Below are 21,316 nucleotides of genomic sequence, written 5' to 3'. Positions count from 1 at the left end.
TTTCTGGTGTGCGGCGCACTTCATTATTGCCAGTTGAGTAGGAAGCACATGTGCTGAGAGTAGCCAAACTATCAAAGTGCCATGTTGAATCTTAGTTTCATGTGAGGTCAAGAAACCTCTTTCTGCCCATAATCGACCAAAGTTGTGAACCACACCAAAGGCATACTGACTGTCTATAAATATATTTACTCTAAGCCCTTTGGAAAGTTCACAAGCTCGAGTCAATGCGATAATCTCTGCGGCCTGCACAGAGTTATACGAAATTCTTTTGGTTTCTACAATAGTGCTTAATATAGTGATGGCATAAGCAGCAGTGAATGTACCATCCAGAAGTTTGAAGCAGGAGCCATCGCAAAACAGCTCCCCTTGTGGATCTTTTAGTGGTGTATCATTTAAATCAATTCTGCCTTTGGTTTCTTGCTTTGTGGTATAGAGGCATTCACGTGACACCTTGTTCCTGCAAGCAGTTTCTTGCGGAAGAGGCATGGGCATAGGACATGGGGGGGACAGGTGGGACAAATCCCCCCCACAATTGTAAGTGGGGGATATAATGGCATTTATCCCCCCAGAATATGTGTTTGTTTTGTCATGCACAGTGCAGTGCACCGTGTCTCTGCACAGCACTGTCTGCAGTTGCATCATGCAGCATAAAATAATACATCTGCAGGCTGCAGCAGTCAGTGTGCAAAAGTAAAAGTTCTTCTGCAGGGTGCAGGATAAAAGTACATTCGGCTCGCAACTCACTCATCAGCTCATGCATGCTGCACGCCTCTGCATTTGAAACGTGCCCGGGCCACCGGGGAACAAACTGCACGTGCTCCTGTGCAGCCTCAGCCTGCATTTTCCAGAAAGAAGTGGAGCAGCCAGGCAGCGACGCGTGCTCTCGTACTGATTGCTGGCGGTGTTTGATTATCGGGAGGGAGGGAGACAGACAGAGACTTCTCAACAGCTACCTAAGGTAAGTGAAGTGTCCTGTGTGTGTGTGATATCGTGTCGGGCCCTGCTGGGCAGCTACAACAGTCGTTTCCTAACTTTCCTGTCAGGCCCTTTGTGGTTTGCTAATATTTCATGTATGAAGGCTAGACTCTCCGATGGAGAAAGCATTCCCATTGAAGACGACACAACGCCATAGAAAGGGACAATAATCAGCTTTGAGCATTCTGGCACCTAACTCTCTGCCCGGGCTGGCCCCTTTGCATAAGAGCAAACCTAGAAATGAAATCAGGGAGAGGAGCGAGAGAAGGCGTATAGTTCAGTGGCACCTTACAATAGGTCATAAAACCAACTGCTTTAGCGTGCAGACGGCCTATTGAACCCATTAGCATGGTATGTAGAAAATCATCAGGTGTGCCACAGCACCACAGGTGAGGCAACAAGAGAACAAGCGGAAACAGCGAAGTCTTCCTCAGAACCGAAATGCTGGGATCCAACCACGAATGGCGGCCAGTGGCCAGGAAGTCTGACTGGGGCGCAAGATGAAAACAGCTTTGTCTCAGCCGCCACAAGGTTGAATGATGAGTAAATCAAGGACAAAATGGGAGAATCATGTTTCCAGCTGTGAATGCTCACTGTGATCCCATTTGAGGTCTTAATAGGCATAATATATGGCCGGCTCCAGCCATCTTCCCCATTCAGTGCTCTGCTATGGGGAGGGGGTATGCAGAGGCGGTGACGATTGATGTGTTAACAGATTAAGTGCTAGGGCCTAAAGTGTCTCTAGGATGCTAGTGGTGACACCACCCACATCTGGCACCAGACCATGTCTGCACCATCGTCTATCTCCAGCACTCGCTACTTCTGCACACACAGTGTCGGCATATTGAGGGCTGCAGCTGATAATCCCCATGGATGGAGGGATGGAAGGTAAATGGGATGGGCCAGTGGTTGGACCCGTAACTGTGCTTTGCACTTCAAAGACACAACTATTATGGGATGGAGGTTCTGGTCCCCCCAAAAGAATATTTTGAAACAAAGGGGAATATTATTCAGTTTCCACACTCTTCTTGGTCCATATGTCCATATATGAAAGAGTCTTATAGCCTCAGGGGTCTAGCAGATGTGCCTTATATCACATATGGTAACCTTATGTGTAGCATCCCTTATTTGGGCAGTGCTTAGTGCCCTGAGTGCAGGAGTAATGTAAGCGATACAGTACTTTGGGTGTGACACTGCAGCTGTATGGCTGCCCTGTAAGGGCCGTGCAGTGTCCAGCATTGCAGAGGTCACCGTCTGCTTATGGACATGACAGCGGCTTTGTTTTTGCAGTGACCAACCAATGGAAGAGGACCTGGGCAACTTGTTTTGGGAGGACAGTCGTAGTTTTTCACACCATATCCGCGTGTCCCCAAAAAGCTTCTGCAAAATAACCAAATGTGACAATGTCCCATTTATCAAAACTGGCTTAAATCTGTGTTCTCATCAAGGCTCATCTCTAGAAAAGGGTGATTGCAGGTTCCGATACAGCTGCAGAGAAAGCCTTGCATGAGGGTGGCACAATGTCAGCAGAAGCAGCTCTTACTGCTCACAGGAAGCAAGATCATTCAGAAGCAAAGAATGGAGAAGACCCCACACCGCAAGAGGCGGCAGCCACTAGGGGTCACCGAGCGTGGCCAAAGCATTGCATGGGTCATACTTGGAACGGAAATTGCTTCCCTGCAGAAGCCCTAATTTGAGGGGTTCAGGGCCCAGCATCAGCCTCTTTGTCATGCCTCGCTGGTCCCTGCAAGAGCTATTTTCACAAGTACAGCAAGCTGCTGTGCTTGAAGAGACGTTGTGGTTCGGGTCGATGAAACACTGGGCGCAGGAGCCTGCAACTCAGGTGGTTATTCTGCCCGTCCAGTGGTGAGCAATGGGATTCATCTGCATTAACTGGATACCAGTGGTTGAGGACAGTTATTCTATTGACTTGGCCTCTTTGGTAGAGAATGAATGAAGGAATGCATGGTTGAAAAAATTAATGAATGAACGAACGAACGAACGAACGAACAAACGAATGAATGAACGAACAAATGAACAAACGAATGAAACAACTGATCGGTACCCCCTTACTGCTCTTTCTAGCCATAGGGGTGGCAGGTCAGTTTGTGGGTAGTTTTGAGCTTATTGTTGAAGGTTAGGAGGTATCCTTCAGTGGGGATGCATGTGAGGAGGTACTCATCTAGCGTCCTGAAAACCCAATACAACACCCCCACCACCCCACCTATCGATGTGCAGCCTATTCTAAGATTCTGTAGCAGATTTTGATGGGTTAAGGAAGGGATGTGCATAGAAGGGTGCCATATGCTTACTTCTAGTGTTAAAGGCATGGTCTAGTAAAATTTTTTATTGTCCCAACGGGTCGGCCATGTTTTTTTAAGCCTAAGTGGCTCGATTTTAGAAAACATTCCTATGGACCTTACCCGAGTTTTCGTCCATTAAACGCACGCGAAAACAAGCACCAGGGAGCCGCCATTTTCCGATAATCCTATCTTTTCCCCGATCGCCCTGGCTGACCTGCTTTTGCGGCACTAAATCAATTCCCCCGCCCCTGAGCCTGTCATCAGCTGACTCGTACCGCCCATTTCCCAACGCCAAAGCACGTCTTGTGTCAACATTTGCTGCGCTTCAGCTAATGACGTGTCGCCATGGAAATGGCAGGACGCCTCTCTCCTCAATAAGTATAAACAGACCGTTTCACAACACACAGCAGCAGATTTTCGATTCCATTCCTCTCTCTGTGTAACTTTGAGTATTCTGTGACTCGTTTCAGTGCTCTGGTCAGCTACCTTCGCCGCTTGTAGCCCGTGTGAACAGATATCAGTACCACCGCTATAAATTATTTTAGTTTGTTTAACACACAATGGCTACAATAATGCCCTACATGTACGAGCCCGAGTATACCGAGGAGGAACTACTGGAAAGGGAAGCACGCGAAAACGATGGGGATTCGGACGGCAGTTGGCAGGACGAATCAACAGATGAAGAGCCTGGGCCTAGTCGAATGGACTGCGTCTCCACCTGGTGCACATGCAATCGGTGCGAGCTAATGCCAACTGAGGACGAGAACTGCTGCTGCCGAGAAAACTCGGGATGCCTGGCCTACATTTCGGAAGGCGAGCCACGACCGCAATGCATCACTGAGCTGCCAGACTTCAGGGCAGCCTGCCTCACACGGGCCGTGTTGAGAATAATGATGGTGCTTATGCACGAACTTCGAGCAACTGTTCGTCCTCGTAATCCGAGTAACGAGTAAGTATACTCTGCTTGTCATGCCACTCCTATTTCATGTTCTTCTACTATATCCAAAATTACATCTACATATCATTGTAACGCATGTAAGTCATTCAATAGTGTGCATTGCTAGATAGCATTTGTCTGTGTAAAATGCCATTAGTTACAAGAATTGTCATTGACAACAAACGTTTATTAAACTTATCTGGGTCATTTAAAAATCAGTTTGTTTCATTCCTTTTCACAGGTGGTACAGGCTGGTGGCCTATCGTTCCTTTACATGGTGGCTTCACGGGAGGCTTGGACACTGCGTTCGAAGAGTGATACCCGGCTGTGCCTTTCGTGCCATTAGAGAAACGTTCCCGAGTGACAGCGGTCAGTACAGGGGATTTTCTCTTGCTGTGCTGCAACCTGACCTGTATGATCTTTAAAGTCTTGTATTTTTGTGTCATGAAAATAAGATACAAAATAAAACACCACATATATTTTAACAACGTTTGTCTCGATTTTTTAAATGAATCAAGTGTGTCTCCATTCAAGGATGGACGTCAGACACCTGTGCAGGGTGGTCACTATCTATCTAAGCTAACATAACATATTCTCGATAATGCATGCACTAAATAACACTTGTTCAAAGTCTTTCAGTAGGTTATGTCTCTATAAAAGTCACACATATATCTATACTAACAATTACCATTGGATTATACAGGCCCTAGGGTCTTGGCCACTATAATACACCGGTTGAAGTGTGGGTCTGTGCTCACAAGAATCTCCGGTATGTGGCATTTGTTATTGATAAGCAACGATATACTATCATTGATATAAAGGCGATATACTGTATATTGATATAAAGGCGGTTTACGCCGGTGGATGCGCGCTGGCATGGGGGGCTGTGACGGGCGCGAAAGGCCAAGGTGCCAAACTACATGTACACTTTAAAAGGTGTCCCACGCCAAGGGGCCATCGGTCACATGGCCTCCTCAGACCCCGTGTCTCCAGGCAGGTCTCCCCTGAGGCAGGCCGCCCCCCTGCAATCCACATAATTGTGTCTCCATTCGGCAGTCTTCCTGTGCCTTATCTGCACGCCCCAGGGCCATCCATCCCACCCCCCTCTATCAAAGGCCGTTCACACCCGGGGATGAGCGCTGGCATGAGGGGCTGTCCGGGGCGTGAAAGGCCAAGGTGCCAAACTACATGTACACTTCAAAAGGTGTCCCACGCTAAGGGGCCATCGGTCACATGGCCTCCTCAGACCCCGTGTCTCCAGGCAGGCCTCCCCTGAGGCAGGCCGCCCCCCTGCAATCCACATAAGTGTGTCTCCATTCAGCAGTCTTCCTGTGCCTTATCTGCATGCCCCAGGGCCATCCATTCCACCCCCCTCTATCAAAGGCGGTTCACACCCGGGGATGAGCGCTGGCATGGGGGGCTGTCCAGGGCGCGAAAGGCCAAGGTGCCAAACTACATGTACACTTCAAAAGGTGTCCCACGCCAAGGGGCCATCGGTCACATGGCCTCCTCAGACCCCGTGTCTCCAGGCAGGCCTCCCCTGAGGCAGGCCGCCCCCCTAATACCACGACATACATACGTCATTCATTCACAAACACACCCCAGTTTCTAATACTTTAAAAACCACTCGATATGTCTCATGAGAACATCTTTGTGCTTTGCAAGTCAACTCTTGAACGTGCTACCTGGGAACCACTGAGATCTATGCTAATCTGCTTGTCGTCGTGCTATCCGTGAACTCTGTGACCGACCGCTTCGAGCATACCCATCAGTGCGCTACCTGTGGCCATCCACCTATTCTCCCGCAACATACTGCTCTGCTTGCTGAACCCAACTGTTTGTTGGTCAAGGTAAGGCCATGTATCCTGGTTATATTTCGCAGATTTTTAAATTTCTATCTATTTTCCAGTAGAGTACAAAATAGTGCTATGTTCATTGGTCTCATTGGTATTGACTTCAGTTTCCATTGCTATGCTATCAATAGATCTATTTATTTTCATCTGTAACTATTGAGATTGAATTGCATCCTTCGGGGGTCCAGTCAATAATGTTAGCATGTTTCCTTCTCGTGCAAGACAGAACATCCAAGGGACGAGTCACATGTTCAGATTTCAGTCACATCAATTATACATTTCTGCAACTTATGCAAATACTAAGCAGTACATAATGAACTGGTATAGTTCCTGCGACCAAAACAAACCTTGCATTGATCATTGTATGATTAATTTACTTTTGTATCAAATCTTTACTCTTGAAGATTGTATAATAATGTCGATATTTACTTTTCAGATTCATCAACAATGCCTGCCTGTTCGATTAGCGGTTGCCCTTCGAAGACCCATGCGAAATCTGAAGGGACTACAATGCATGTATTCCCGAAAACTGTTGATCGAATAAGAGAATGGGTCAGACATTGCGGATATCCACTGGATGAGCTCGAAAGTAGAGTCCAACAAGTCTTAGAGGACAAGAGGGGTGATCGATACCGCATCTGCAGCCGGCACTTTTCCTTGGACATGTACACAACTTCTTGGGTAACAAAGAAGAATAAACGGCGAACGACACGGAAATTGCGCGAAAACGCTATTCCCACTCTATTCGTCCACATTCCGCCACCGGTGAGTCAAGTGTCCGGATTTAGCTTTAGGCCTTGCGGTAGTGTGTAGCCGAATGGGTTAATAGATATTGTAGGTGTTCTATCCCTTGTAATAATTTCGATATTGATATGAGTGTATACGTTTTTTGAATAATGACATTTATCAATATATTCTTTTTCGATTTCATAACCCACAAACGCAATGTATATATATATGGGGACAGGGAACTGTGCTGTATTGAGCATTTTTCAAGTATTCTGTCGGCTTACATGGCTATTTTTAATATTGGCATTTCATTATCAATCATTAATTGACCTTTACAACTTCTTGACTATCCCTTGAATCTGAAGCAAGAACATTCTACATCCTTGATGTGGTCGCAGTTATCAACCACTTCTAGCGCGTATCAGGTAATCTTACTAGGCTAATCCGCTACAGACTTGTTTTATGCATGTCAAGTAATAGTTTTATTCTATCGTGTAATTATTTTACAGAATGTTTGGTTACTGCTTTCCAATTAATATACACCTTAGTTATCGTCCACTGGTGTTTGTTTTCAGTTATAATGAGTGTTATCCATACTAATGCAAGTACTGTCTTTCAGGGAGATGCTGAAGCGTCCGCCACATCTACAACGTTTCTAGATGTTCCTCACCAGCAGGAGGTATGGATACTGACAGCTCCATCGAGCGTCATCATCAGAGCTGGAATTCTTGTCGTTTGATTGTTCTACACAATGTTTCATTCGTGGTTAGCCGTTGATATGTACCTGTGCTGTCGACCCCAGGTGTATTTTATGTTCTCGCAATTGTAATCCTCACTAATGCAAGTACTATGTTTCAGGCAGTTGATGGAGCGTCAACCCCTGCACTTGATTCAGAGCCTGACATTCAAGTATACGAATCGGCGCAACAGCTTTCGGAAGTGCGCACTACATTTGCAACATCCATAGATATTCTTCAGCAGCACGAGGTATGGATAATGACAGCTCCATCATGCGTGATCGTATAACGTGATTCCATTTGCTATACTTTCTTCCCTATTAACGCAAGTGCTGTGTTTCAGGGAGACGACGAAGCTTCCACCACAATCACAACATCTCATTTAGATGATGCAGATGTAAAGGAATCGTTGAAATAAGTCGATGAAATGTGATCATATTTGGATTTTCCTTGATTCTTTTGGACAATGCATCTTTCACGGTTATCTCTTTATATGTACCTGTGCGTTCGACCCCAAGTGTGTGTTATGTTTCCAATATTGAAAACAATTTCTAATCCAAGTGCTGTGTTTCAGGGAGACGACGGAGCTTCCACCACAATCACAACATCTCATTTAGATGATGCAGATGTAAAGGAATCGTTGAAATAAGTCGATGAAATGTGATCATATTTGGATTTTCCTTCATTCTTTTGGACAATGCATCATTTGCGGTTATCTCTTTATATGTACCTGTGCCGTCGACCCCAAGTGTGTGTTGTGTTTCCAATATTGAAAAGCATACTAATGCGAGTACTGTGTTTCAGGGAGATGCGGATGCCTCCTCTCCAATACAACCATTCATGGCAGTCCATGCAGAGCCAGAGGTATGGATACTGACAGTTCCATCGAAATAGATCATCACTGGTCGAATACTTGTCCTTTGATTGTTGCACACAATGTTTAAATCGTATTTGGCTATTGAGATGTACCTGTGTGTTCGCCCTCACGTGTGTTTTATGCTAACAATATTTTGATACATAGTAATGAAAGTACTATGTTTCAGGGAGACGATGGAGCCTCATTCCGTGCTGTCTATGCGGATACAGAAAATATAGTCCTTGCAGCGCAAGAGGAAGGGAGGACATGCGGAAACGAATCGGAGCTACAGCGTGCAGATGTTGAAGGTCGAGTCAAAAAAGTTGCAAAGAAAAAAAACCAAAAAAAGGTTAGTTACAAACAGTTGATAACTTTAAAAAATTTTTTGTGGTGGGGACTATTTTATGTTTTTTCCAGTCAATTCTACTACACTCCATCTTGTGTTTAAACTGAACATCCCTTTTCCAATCTCTCCTCCAGTTACCCGTGGGTGTCAGAACTATACACACACAGACAGTGAAGCGAATGAGAGATGTGGCTTGCCAGACCGTGTACACTATGGAGGAACTATTAATTGAGGCGAGGCGTGTTCAGGCTCGAGATGCTCATGTCCAATGGCCAGAACATGAATTAACTGTGTTTGGAGACTACAGCAAAGTTGCATTGGACCATAGCTACAGTGCGACCGGACCACCACAAGAAGATGTTATTGAATGTATTGAAGATAGCTCTGAAGTAGTTGCAGATCAATTTACACAATCTACACCCGCCAAAAATTTGCCACCAAAAAGCCTGTCGACATTGTTGTGTTCTCCCATCAATGTTGAAGTAATAGATGTTGAAATGACAGAGAATGAACCAGCCGCAGCATCCATAGATGCATCAGAACTTGAGATCAGCGATATTACTTTCCAATGTGTTGAAATCTCCACAACGTCAAAGGCCGAAACAACGTTGACGCAGGATGACAGTCTAATGAAAGAGAGCAAATACATTGTATTCGACAGTTGTTTGATGGAAATTATAAGTATGCTGAAATGTGTGCGTTCCATTAGAGGGAATGTATGTGGGAAGCCATTGATTAATGTGACTCGTCAAATAAAAGGCAGTAACGTCAAAATAAATGCCGCCTGTAGATTAAATCATAGGTTCTCATGGTCTGCACAACCAATGCTGGGGAAAATGCCAGCAGGCAATCTACTGTGTGCAGCTGCATCACTTTTTAGTGGCTCCAGTTTTAGAAAGTTAGAGGCTTTCTTTCCGTTTGTGGGACTCCATTTCATTTCTAAAGCGCTGTACTACACATACCAACGTGATTATCTGTTTCCGGCCATTAGTGATGCTTGGAAAATTGAACAATTGTCTCTAGCAAGTACATTCGAAGGCAAACGATTCAGGCTAGCCGGAAATGGACAGTGCGATAGCCCTGGATTTTCTGCCAAGTACTGCACCTACCACTTTCAGGACATGGATAGTAAGAAAATTGTGAGTTCGGAGGTCGTGCAGGTAACACAATGTACATCGTCAGTGGCCATGGAGAAACTAGGATTTATAAAATCAGTGGAACATCTACAATCGAGGGGGATGCACATCGACCTCATAGCCACAGATAGACACGTTTCAATTGCCAAGACAATGAGAGAGCAGTTCCCACATATTAAACATCAATTTGACGTATGGCATCTTGCTAAATCAATCAATAAGAAAATCTCGGCTGCAGGAAAAAAAAAAGGTTTTGAAAGTATTTTGCAGTGGTCACATTCTATCACCAACCATCTTTGGTGGAGCTCAAAAACTTGTGAGGGGTCAGTGGAAATACTACTTGAAAAATGGCGGTCACTGATGCACCACTGTACCAACGTTCACCGCTGGACAGCAAATGAACATTTCCACCAATGTGAACATGGCCCTTTGTCCCCAGAGGAGGCACGGAAGAAGAAGTGGTTGATTCCATCTTCACCGACACACAAAGCCATTGAGAAGATTGTTTTCGACAAAACTCTATCAAGAGATTTGAGAGGACTGACAGAATTCTGTCACACAGGAGATTTGGAGGTGTTCCACAATATGTGCCTAACGTACAGGCCAAAGCGCTTTCGGGGCATGAAACATCGCACCCTACTAGCGGTCTTGGCCCATAACAGCAATGTCGGACGTGAACAATCTAGGACTAGGGGTAAAGTAAGGATGCCTCGCTACACTAAGGTGTTTTCAAAACAAAGTAAGCAATGGGTGATCAAACCAGTCTATGATGAAATGCAGTTCGACTTTGTGAAAGGCCTTATTGTTGCTGTGTTAGAGAAGCACAGAAATGGAATTTTGGACGTTTCTGTACAGAGCAGTGATCCATTGCCACCAAACATTGCGACTGTGCCATGCCCACCCGATGCACAGCTGATTGTGAAGTACAAATCCCGGTTTAAATAATTGCAATACGATTGTCTTTTTGTAAATAAATGTTATTGTACAGTGTACCTGTAAACCTAACCCCTAACTTCACCATCATGGGTGGCGAACAAGCTGGGTGTCATCTTTGAATTCTCTCTATTCACCTCACATATGTGTATGTATATATTTTTCTCATGTCTCATCTCATGTAAATGTAAATGCTGCGCACTGTTAACGGAGGGGAGGCTTGCGTATTGCAAATAATAAAACAAACAAACAATAAATCTCACTTTTAACTCAACTCCTGTGGTACTTTATACTTTCCCTGACCTTCCGCCAATAATTAAATGTCTCAATTTGGGATGCAGAGCTCGCAGACAACGGTGACAAAATTGGGGCACTTAGAACGCGCCAGCCAAGTGGGCCGTGGCATTTGGGAGAGAAGCCAGTTCCCATTTGCACATTGAGGCGCACTCCATAGACGGATTCTAAACTTAAAGTTCTCATAGATGCCTATACTACGTGATGTTGCAAATAAAGAATGCGAAGGACAGTGCCCAGATGAGGCCCACAAGTCGCACTGGAAGTATAAGGGTCTATTGTTTTTTGACCTTGAGACAGGGACCATGCCGAAAGAACTACATTTGAAGGGAGTGCGCAATAACGTAAGAGACGATAAGGCAGAAAATTCAGAAACTAGACCGAGTTTCAGTTTTAGGTCAGTATAAGAAAAATCATTGTTAAGAGGATGGTCCGTTTTACAGACTGCATTACGAAGAGACACAATGGAAATTTCAAATATAATGTAAGTAAATCTTTACACGCTTTTATACCGGAATGAAGATTTAATGAATGGATGCATGAATAAATGAATGAATGAAGAGCTCGGAAAAGCAAGTAAAACTGTTCGTAGTGGGCACATGGGCATGCAGGTCCACTGGTCTCACCGATCTCGCTCCATGGCCCAGCCACTTTTCCCTGCACTACGGGACTGTCTCTGTATCCTTCAGCCCCTTCTCCCGGCATTTACCTTGCACTTGCCACCGGCTGGCCCTATTATTTAATTTGTATTCAACTAACCTTGTACAGCCCATCCCCATGCGCGATCAGAAAGACACCTGGCCTAGTAGGATCGTTGTCTGTCTGCCCTTGTTCCCCACCTGCCTCGTCACGCCTAGTAACACTTAAGTATAGGCGCGTTACAAATGCCATATCATATATCATATCATTCCTCACGCATGTAGACTGTCCTTTATCATTGTGTGTTGGCATCGATTTATCTCGTTACTTTTCGCATTGATTTTAGAGACGAACATACTCCATTGAACTACCCTTGCAAGCAAATAGTTTCTGATCGGCCGTAACAAATAAAATGAGTAATATTAAAGAAGTTCGGCTAGCGAGACTAATTATCTTTTTTTGTTTTCATAACAGGTATTTGATCCCTTACTGCCACTGCCATCTGTTTGAGACACCGGCGGATGGATTCTTCAGCCGACACCTGCAGCCTCGTGTCAACAACTGGAGCACGATCACCATATTATGGGACGATCGCCAAGGGCCCACATGCCCTTACGCTGTACTAGTGGCTAGAAGCAACATAACAACCTTTAGGCTGGACTAGTGCCTAGTTGATGGAACAGCCTTGCGGTTCACCGCGCTTCCAAAGTGATTCTTTTTACGAAAATGAACACCATGTGTACCATAAAGGAACACCGCGTGACTCAAGATGAAACGGAACAGTTATTGCGGATACAGATAAAAGAAAATAAATGGCTTCCGGAGTTCATATGGCAATTGCTGAATATTCTCTAAGCATTTAATGTCAAATAAATGTACTTTACCAAATGTACCGTTTTGCTGTTTCATTGTAAAGTACAGTTTCATATTCCGAATTGTGGCGCGCTGTGTTGTGAGTTGATCTGTGTTGGTTTCCGGGTTCTGTGTGGAGTCGCGCAGAAGACGACTGGGCGTGTTTGCCTACGCAGCACAGTAACGTCACGGGGAGAGGCGGGGAATATGAATGTTTTGATAATGTCAGGCTCAGGGGCGGGGGAATTGATTTAGTGCCGCAAAAGCAGGTCAGCCAGGGCGATCGGGGAAAAGATAGGATTATCAGAAAATGGCGGCTCCCTGGTGCTTGTTTTCGCGTGCGTTTAATGGACGAAAACTCGGGTAAGGTCCATAGGAAGGTTTTCTAAAATCGAGCCACTTAGGCTTAAAAAAACATGGCCGTACCGTTGGGACAATAAACATTTTTACTAGACCATGCCTTTAAGTTGTTTTGAGGCTATTCTATGTCTGCATTGGTGGGCCAGGCAGATTGCCAGAGACGGATGACCTAGTTTCCCTCTAGCTTCCAGTCTGGCTGTGGCATATTGAATGACCAAGTGATGGGAGATTTAAAATGTCAGCATCCATGGGTGGAGTGGGGCTAAATCAATGAAGTCCAGAGTTTGTGGCCCTCCCATTGCCATTGATTATTCATGTGTTTTCCATGCTTTGGAAGAGGTGTAGGTATCCTTGACAGGCACTGACGATTGATCCTTACTAGGTGCTGAGGGCATGATTCAGGAATATGTTCACTGGACAAAATCTGAAAATGTGCTAGGCATCACAGGTGTGCTCTTGCTACCTTCTAACTTATTCACAAAGACTAAAATTGAAGCAAATCTGGAGCTGCCTGGAACATCTTTGACATGCTCACATCCAAGTGAAACTTTGCTCAAAGACATCTCAGAGATGCTCCTGGCAGCTGGGGATTTGCTACAGCTACAGGCTTTGTGAATCAAGTAGGATGTAGCAGGATGAATTCGAAGATGCTCAGGACATTTCCTAATTTGCTACAGTGCAAAGTTTTGTGAAACAGGCCCTGAGTGGCATGGGTGTATTGAACGCAGCTTAGAGTCTTTTGGCTTTGTAGCTTGGCATAATAGCCCTCCTAGTGTGGTGGCCTGTTGGTACAATAAGAGTTTTTAAAAAACAGGACTTCTATCCTGTAGCCATCAAGTTCGATGAAGATTATGGCCTCCCAGGCTTCAATAAAGTACAGTGAAAGCAGCAACAACACACACCTGGTCCCTCTGCTCCCATAACAGGATTTACTCAGAGATACATCACAATTTCCTCTTTCTTTGAAACCCCCATCCTTCCATTCCAAGACACACACACGTCTCCTTGCCCCACACAAAAAAAGTATCAACTTGCAGTTGGTAGAAAAGGCTGCAACTCCTTTATTTGGCAGGAGTCCACTTACAGGTGATCTGCCTCTTAACGAACTGGCATTCTAGCTGTGGCCCACTGAAAGTAATTGTTTTTTCCTCTCTCTTACCATGAGCTCATAGTCAGATGAAAAATCCAGAAATGCAGCATACAAGAAATGTTTCTTTGCTGCTCCATCCTTGTTAATCAGATGCCATAACACAAACATGTGGTTGAATGTGTCGAGCTCTGGTCTGAATCCTCCCTGCAATCAGTTCAGGATGACATATTCCGCCAATCCACTTGTTTAATTCCGACAGTATGAGATGACAACAGATTTTTTCATCAATATATATCAGGCTGATTGGTGAATAAGAGGTAACCACATCAATGGTGCCTTTCATATAAAATGATATAATGATTGAGTTGGACCATGATACAGGGGACACCCCTGTTCCCGCAAACAATGGACAATCCGACTGACACAACTGGACCCACCAATCTTGAGAGCGCTTAAATACTACAGCTGTTATCATATTTTTCTCTTGTTTCAGTGATGATATATGTAATTTAATAGGTACTGTTTTTTTAATTTTAATTTTGTGAAAAGTCGAGTTCTTTGACTAAAACACAATAAATACATTTTAATAAGCAAGGTCCCCAAGGTGTCTCCTGTCCCCTCAGATTTTATGTGTCTCCTACGCCCCTGGGAAGAGGCAATAGTTCGGCTGGATTTAATGCGCAACATCTCTTAATTTGGATATGTGGTGCAAATAGAGTCCGCTTGTATCTTGTTAATCGTGCTGATGTGAGATATTGCGTTTGCGTTCTGTTCAATAGAACGTCTACAGAGTGGGGTACCATCATGGTTAAGGAGTGACCCAGAACCATACCCTCACTTTGCTTTACAGATGCAGCAGCAACAGCTCTCAAAAATCTTGGAAAAACGCATGCAACAGGGTCAAGCATGGAGGAAAAATAACTGCACAGTCTATTCTTCCCTCCATGTTCCTGCGTCAACACAGCCAAAGCACATCCATCACATTCATGCACATACAACACAAAGGCCTTGTCATAATTTGGTGTGCCCAAAACTGGTGCTGAACACAACACAGCCTTCAGCAGATCAAAAGCTTTCTGGCAATCCAAGTTCCACGGCAAAGGCAAAGAAATGCGCTTCTTTGTCAATGCCAAAATTGGTTTTATCATTAATGAAAAATGTGGGATCCACTGTCTACATTACGAAGCCATGCCTATCAAGGCTCTGACCTCTTTCTGTGTATTTGGGACAGACATGCAAAAGATGCTTTTTATCCGTTCAGGTGTCAATCTTCTTCCCTCCTTTGACAGGAGATAGCCTAAATAGGCGACCTCCTGTTGACAATACTGAAACTTTTTCAATGAAGCCTTATGCTCCTTGCAAGCAACTTCTGAGTCTGCAGCTAAAAGAAGATCATCAACATAGTGTAACAACGTACAAGTGGAAGGCAACTCAAGTGTATCGAGCTGCTCCTTCAAAGCTCTGCTGTAAATGCTTGGACTCTCAGTGTACCCTTGCGGCACAAGAGTGAATGTAAACTAGCGTCCCCCTAGGGTGAACGCGAACAAGTATCTACTGTCAACATGTATAGTAATGCTAAAGAAAGCATTATTTAGATCCACAACACTAAAATGAGTAGCTGAAACTGGAATCATAGTTAATATTGTGGTCACATCAGGCACAATTGGAAATTGTGGAGCAACAATCTTATTGATAGCACGCAAATCAATAATAAAACGGAAAGGAATTGCATTATCCCCTTTCTTATACACTGGTAGAATCGGGCTATTGCACAAACTTCCTGCGATTTCCTCAATCACTCCTCGATGTACAAAATCAGAAACTATCCTCTTCAAAGCTTGCTCACCATCAACTGAAATCTTATACTGTGGAATACGCAGCAACTTAACACCTGGTTTCAGAACAATTTTAACAGGTTCAATTTGCAAATTACCAACATCATTATCATCAACTGTTCATAAACATGCCGGAACCTTATCCAATTCAGTCGGTAAAGGCCTAGTCAAAAATTGTGGAACAGAAGTTCGTTGAGGTGAAATCGTCAAATGCACTCCATCCGGAGAACAGTGAATTACAGCATTCAGTTCTTTCAACAGATTCAACCCAACACATTTTCACCACAATTCGTCATCAAAAGAAATGGACATGAATCGGTGAATGGCCTGTAACGCTCACCTGATTCCCGTAGAGGCGCCGGTCTTGACTGGGCGTAAACCGTATCTTCAAAGGTGATGTGTAACACACGGCTGGCTCTTGGGGCTGGACCTCTGTGCACTGTATGTCTGGCTCGAAGGGTAAGATGTCTGCAGATAGAAAATGTGGGATTAATGAACTGGGTTACTGAATGTCTCTCTCTTCTTCCCTTTCTCTTCTCCTGTAGAACCCCAAAGGTTACCGCTCTCACCTTAGGTAAGTGAACGCCGTGCTCTCCATCTGCCTCGAGGCAGGGTGCTGTAACCAGTTTCTTCACTGGATAAGGGGAGCAGGCCTCTTGACTTCAGAGGACTGCTGTCCGTCGTTTACTGCACGAACGGTAAGTTTCGAGTAATTCTAATGTCTTTAAAGTCTTTAGTAATGATGTCTCTTGTTTTGCAGGGGTCCGGCGATGGCGGATGGCGGGCTGAAGTGAGTTGAAGATGGAGCCCGTGTGATGAATAGAAGCGCCTGGAAGCACGTAAGTAAGCGCTTGTTGCCTGCTTCACGATGCGCTCTAACTGTCTTTTTATTTTGCAGGTACAAGTTCGGGGCGGCTGCAGGGTGTTCCGGAATACCCACTGGGTTAGATGTGGAAAGGAGTAATGGCACGTGAGTATTAAAGTTCCCCAATGTCTTTAAACGCACCTTGTTTTGTCTTTCAGATGCGGGATGCAGCGCCGAAGGCCTCCGGAGCGTGCGAAGAGTTGGTAAGCTTTTGTCTTTCAGATGCCGGAATGCAGTGTGAAGACTTCCGGAGCGCACGAAGAGTAGGTAAGCCTTTGTCTTTCAGATGCCGGAATGCAGCGCGAGGCGTGGGTGACAGCCGATGGACCAGGTAAGTGAAGAGCTGTCACTGAAGACCGTAATGCTAACCTGTTCTTTCTTGTCTTTATAGGTGTTGCTGAAGACTGGATTCAGAATGGTAAGCCTTTTTCCTTAGGCCCAGGATCAGATGCAGAAGACACGATGAGCGTTCTGCTGCTGAGGATGCAGAATAACGCAAAGCAAGATTCATCCATCGGCTGTGGTTTAAATAGCCTCCTGTAGTGCTTAGGTGTCTCCTTCCACAGCCACGCCTAGGTAAGAAAAGAGTTCCTGCTTTCCAGAAGAGTTCCAGTGTTCTGAATCTAGGGAGTGGCTCCTGTCCCACCCAACAGGAAAAGTAGTTCCAAACAGAAGAGGATCAGAGACTCAACTGGCAGGCAAGTAAGCAGCATGGTCTGCTGCAGGTAAGTCCACCCAAGCATTATGAGCCCGGCGCTTCCAGCGCTGGGCATATTTATGAGCCTGGTGCCACTGGCGCCAGGACTGAGTCCAAAAGGTCCCAATTGGGACTGGTTGGCACTCGGAACCTGGGTTATGGATCTGCTTCCAAGGGAGTTGGGAAAACCCTGACCTTTTGGAAGCAGAGATCATGACAGTACCCCCCCTCAAGGCCCCTCCCAAACCGGGCTTCTCCGGGGGTTTTGGCTTGTCAGGAAATGTTCGGTGAAATCTTTTGATTAGGCGAGGAGCGTGGACATATTCAGCAGGTTCCCAGGATCTCTCTTGGGGGCCGTAGCCTTTCCAGTCAATTAGGTAGAATAGTTTAGATTTGGAGATCTTGGAGTCCAGAATGCTTTTGACTTCAAACTCGAGTTCTCCATCAACTAGGATAGGTTTTGGAGATTTGGTTAGTCGGGTTTGAGGTTGCACGGGTTTTAATAGAGAGACGTGGAAGACCGGATGTATCTTCATGTGCGGGGGCAAGTCCAACTTGACCGCTACTGGGTTTACTATGGTAGTGATGGAATAGGGACCAAGGTATCTTGGGTTGAATGTGCGTGGCCCTTTTAGAGGTAGATATTTGGTGGATAACCAGACTTGATCCCCTACTTGATATTGAGGGGCTTCCTTCCGATGTTGATCTGCTCCTTTCTTGTATTGTTCTTTAGCCCTTTGAAGGTGAGAAACAGCTTCCTTAAAGGCTTGGGTGATTGTAGAATGCAGGTAGTCTACTGCTGGTGTTTCAAGATCTCGGAGGGGATCCAACTCCGAGGTTCGAGGGTGACTGCCGTACAAAAGAAAAAACGGGGTTTTCCCAGTTCCCGAATGGACAGAGTTATTGTAGGCATATTCGGCTATCCAAAGGATGTCTTTCCAAGTTTTTTCAGTTTGTTGCAGCATGCAGCGTAAATACTGTTCCAGAGTTTGATTGGTCCTCTCGGTTTGTCCGTCGGTCTGAGGGTGGTGACTGGTCGATAGTCTCACATCAATTTGAGCCGACCGACAGCAACTTCGCCAAAAATGAGAAATAAATTGACTACCTCGATCCGAAATTAGAACCGAAGGAAAACCGTGCAGTCGGACGATGTTTTCGAGAAATTCTCGGGCCAGAGTTGCTGCTGTTGGCAAGCCTTTGAGCGGAATGAAATGCGCCATCTTGGAGAATAAGTCCACGATTACTAGAATCGTATTGTATCCGGAGCATGGAGGTAGATCGGTGATGAAGTCCATAGAAAGCGTATGCCAAGGGCGAGGTGGGATGTCAATAGGGCGTAAGAGGCCTGCTGGTCTTTCCTTTTGACTCTTGTTTTGGGCGCATACTCCACAGGACATTATAAAGTCTCTGATATCTTTTTTCCAAGACGGCCACCAGAAGTAGCGCTTGATCTTTTCTGAGGTCTTGGCCATACCGGGATGTCCTTCCATTAAAGAATCGTGATAACAAGAGATTACTTTTTTCTGTAAATCTGTGCTGGGTAGGTATAATCGTTCTTGGAAATACAATAAGTTGTCCTTTACTGCAAAGTCCTTTCCCTGCGGATGCCAATTCTGTATGTCTGCTGGAGTTACAAGTTGCCTGGCTTTATCCTTAACTTCCTCTATGGATTCTGTGGCGATTACACCCAGAATTCTTTGTTCGGGAATGATTGGTACAGGTTTAGGGTTGATCAAGTGTTCTTCCACTCCCATCCGAGAAAGGGCATCAGCTTTACCGTTTTTTGTACCAGGTCGATAGGTAATTATGAAGTCAAACTGGGCAAAGAATAATGCCCAACGGAGTTGTCTAGAGGATTGGGCTTTTGCGATTTTCAAATATTGCAGGTTTCGGTGATCCGTAATCACAGTAACGGTGTGTCGGGCCCCCAGCAGATAATGCCGCCAAGCCTTAAAGGCAGACTTGATAGCCAGAAGTTCCTTGTCAGTAATCGTGTAATTGATTTCAGGAGGCGAGAATTTGCGGGACCAAAATGCCACGGGATGCAACTGATTGGTTACCGGGTCCTTTTGTGATAGAACTGCCCCCATGGCAAGGCTTGAAGCATCAGTTTCCACGATGTAGGGGAGTTCGGGGCGAGGGTGTTTTAAGATTGGTGCAGAGATAAATTTAGTCTTCAAATCCTGGAAAGCTTGTTCCGCCTCGGTAGACCATTCAAAACGTTTGTTTTTCTTTAACAAGGCAGTGATGGGCTGGACTATTCGAGAGAATTCGGGGATAAACCTGCGGTAAAAGTTAGCGAAGCCTAACATACTTTGCACACCTTTTACGGAGGATGGTGATGGCCATTTGAGAACTGCATCGACCTTCTTTGAATCCATACGCACTCCGCCAGGTGATAATATGAATCCCAAGAATTCAACTTCAGTCACGTTGAAAACACATTTTTCCAACTTAGCGAAAAGTTTGTGTTGATGCAATCTTTCGAGGACCATTTTCACGTGTTTCCGATGTTCAGATTCCGATGAAGAATAAACGAGGATGTCGTCAATGTAAACAACAACACACACACATCTATGAGCTCTCTGAGGACATCGTTCATAAAATATTGAAAGGCGGCCGGGGCATTACAAAGTCCGAAGGGCATGACCTGATATTCAAATAGCCCATACTTGGTGCGGAAGGCCGTCTTCCATTCATCGCCCTCTTTTACTCGTACCAAGTGGTAAGCTCCTCTAAGATCCAGCTTTGTATATATGCATGCTTTTCTGACTTGGTCCAGGAGTTCAGGGATCAAAGGTAACGGATATCTATTCTTAACGGTGATCTGGTTCAAGGAGCGATAATCTATACAAGTTCTAAGGTCTCCTTCCTTTTTTGGAACGAAGAACAAAGCTGAAGAAGCAGGGGACTTGGAAGGACGAATAAACCCATTTGCCAGGTATTGATCCAGGTATTGTCGAAGGTGAAGGTTCTGAGGCTCGGTGAGGGCATAAATTCTACTACAAGGAGGAGTAGATCCAGGTATCAGGTCGATCTGGCAGTCATAAGACCTATGAGGAGGTAGAGAGTTAGCCTGATCCTTCCGGAAAACATCTTGGTATTCTAGGTATTCGGGAGGTAACTGGGGAGTCTCTGAAGAAATTGCTGCCAGTGCAACACCAGGTGGAGGGTGACAAGTAGAGACACATTCTGGAAACTGGACCGTTCTTGCTCGCCAATCGATCAGAGGATTGTGTTTCTCTAACCAAGGTATTCCTAGAATAATCTGAAACTGAGGGGCCTTGATCACATCGAACACGATCTTCTCATGGTGTCCATCTTGACTTACTAGCGTCACTTCTTGAGTGGTATGCGTTACTGGCCCGGAGGCTATCTCCGTACCATCCACCGTAGTAATGACGTCCTTTACAGCCTTGGGGCAAAGAGTTAGATTCATCCTCAAAACCATTTCATGATCCACATAATTGCCGATGGCACCGCTGTCGACGTAAGCTTCAATTGCATGTAATCGATCCGGATTATCAGGGCTAATGAGGACCATAGGTATCACGAAATGCGAGGTCACGGAACTGGTTTTCACGCTCGGCAAGAGGACCTCTATTCTTGTCGGGCGAGGTCGTTTCCCTGCTCAGAGTTTGTAACTTTGGTAACTGCAGCTCCTACTGCCTTCTTGGCAGGTTTCACCGGACAGTCTCGAAGAAAGTGCCCTGAGTTTCCGCAATAGAGGCATAATTGCAACTGTTTTCTCCTTTCCCGCTCCTTTTGTGTTAGAGGACCTTTCAGACCCCCTATTTGCATGGGTTCCCCGGAGTCTACTCCTTTGGAAGGAGTTGGCGGTTTGGAAAATACTCGAGCATCAAACTTGGAACGATCGGC

Source organism: Ambystoma mexicanum, chromosome 1p (assembly GCF_040938575.1).
Source record: "Ambystoma mexicanum isolate Mex_15411 chromosome 1p, UKY_AmexF1_1, whole genome shotgun sequence".
Lineage (NCBI taxonomy): Eukaryota > Metazoa > Chordata > Amphibia > Caudata > Ambystomatidae > Ambystoma > Ambystoma mexicanum.
This window is presented reverse-complemented; position numbering follows the sequence as displayed.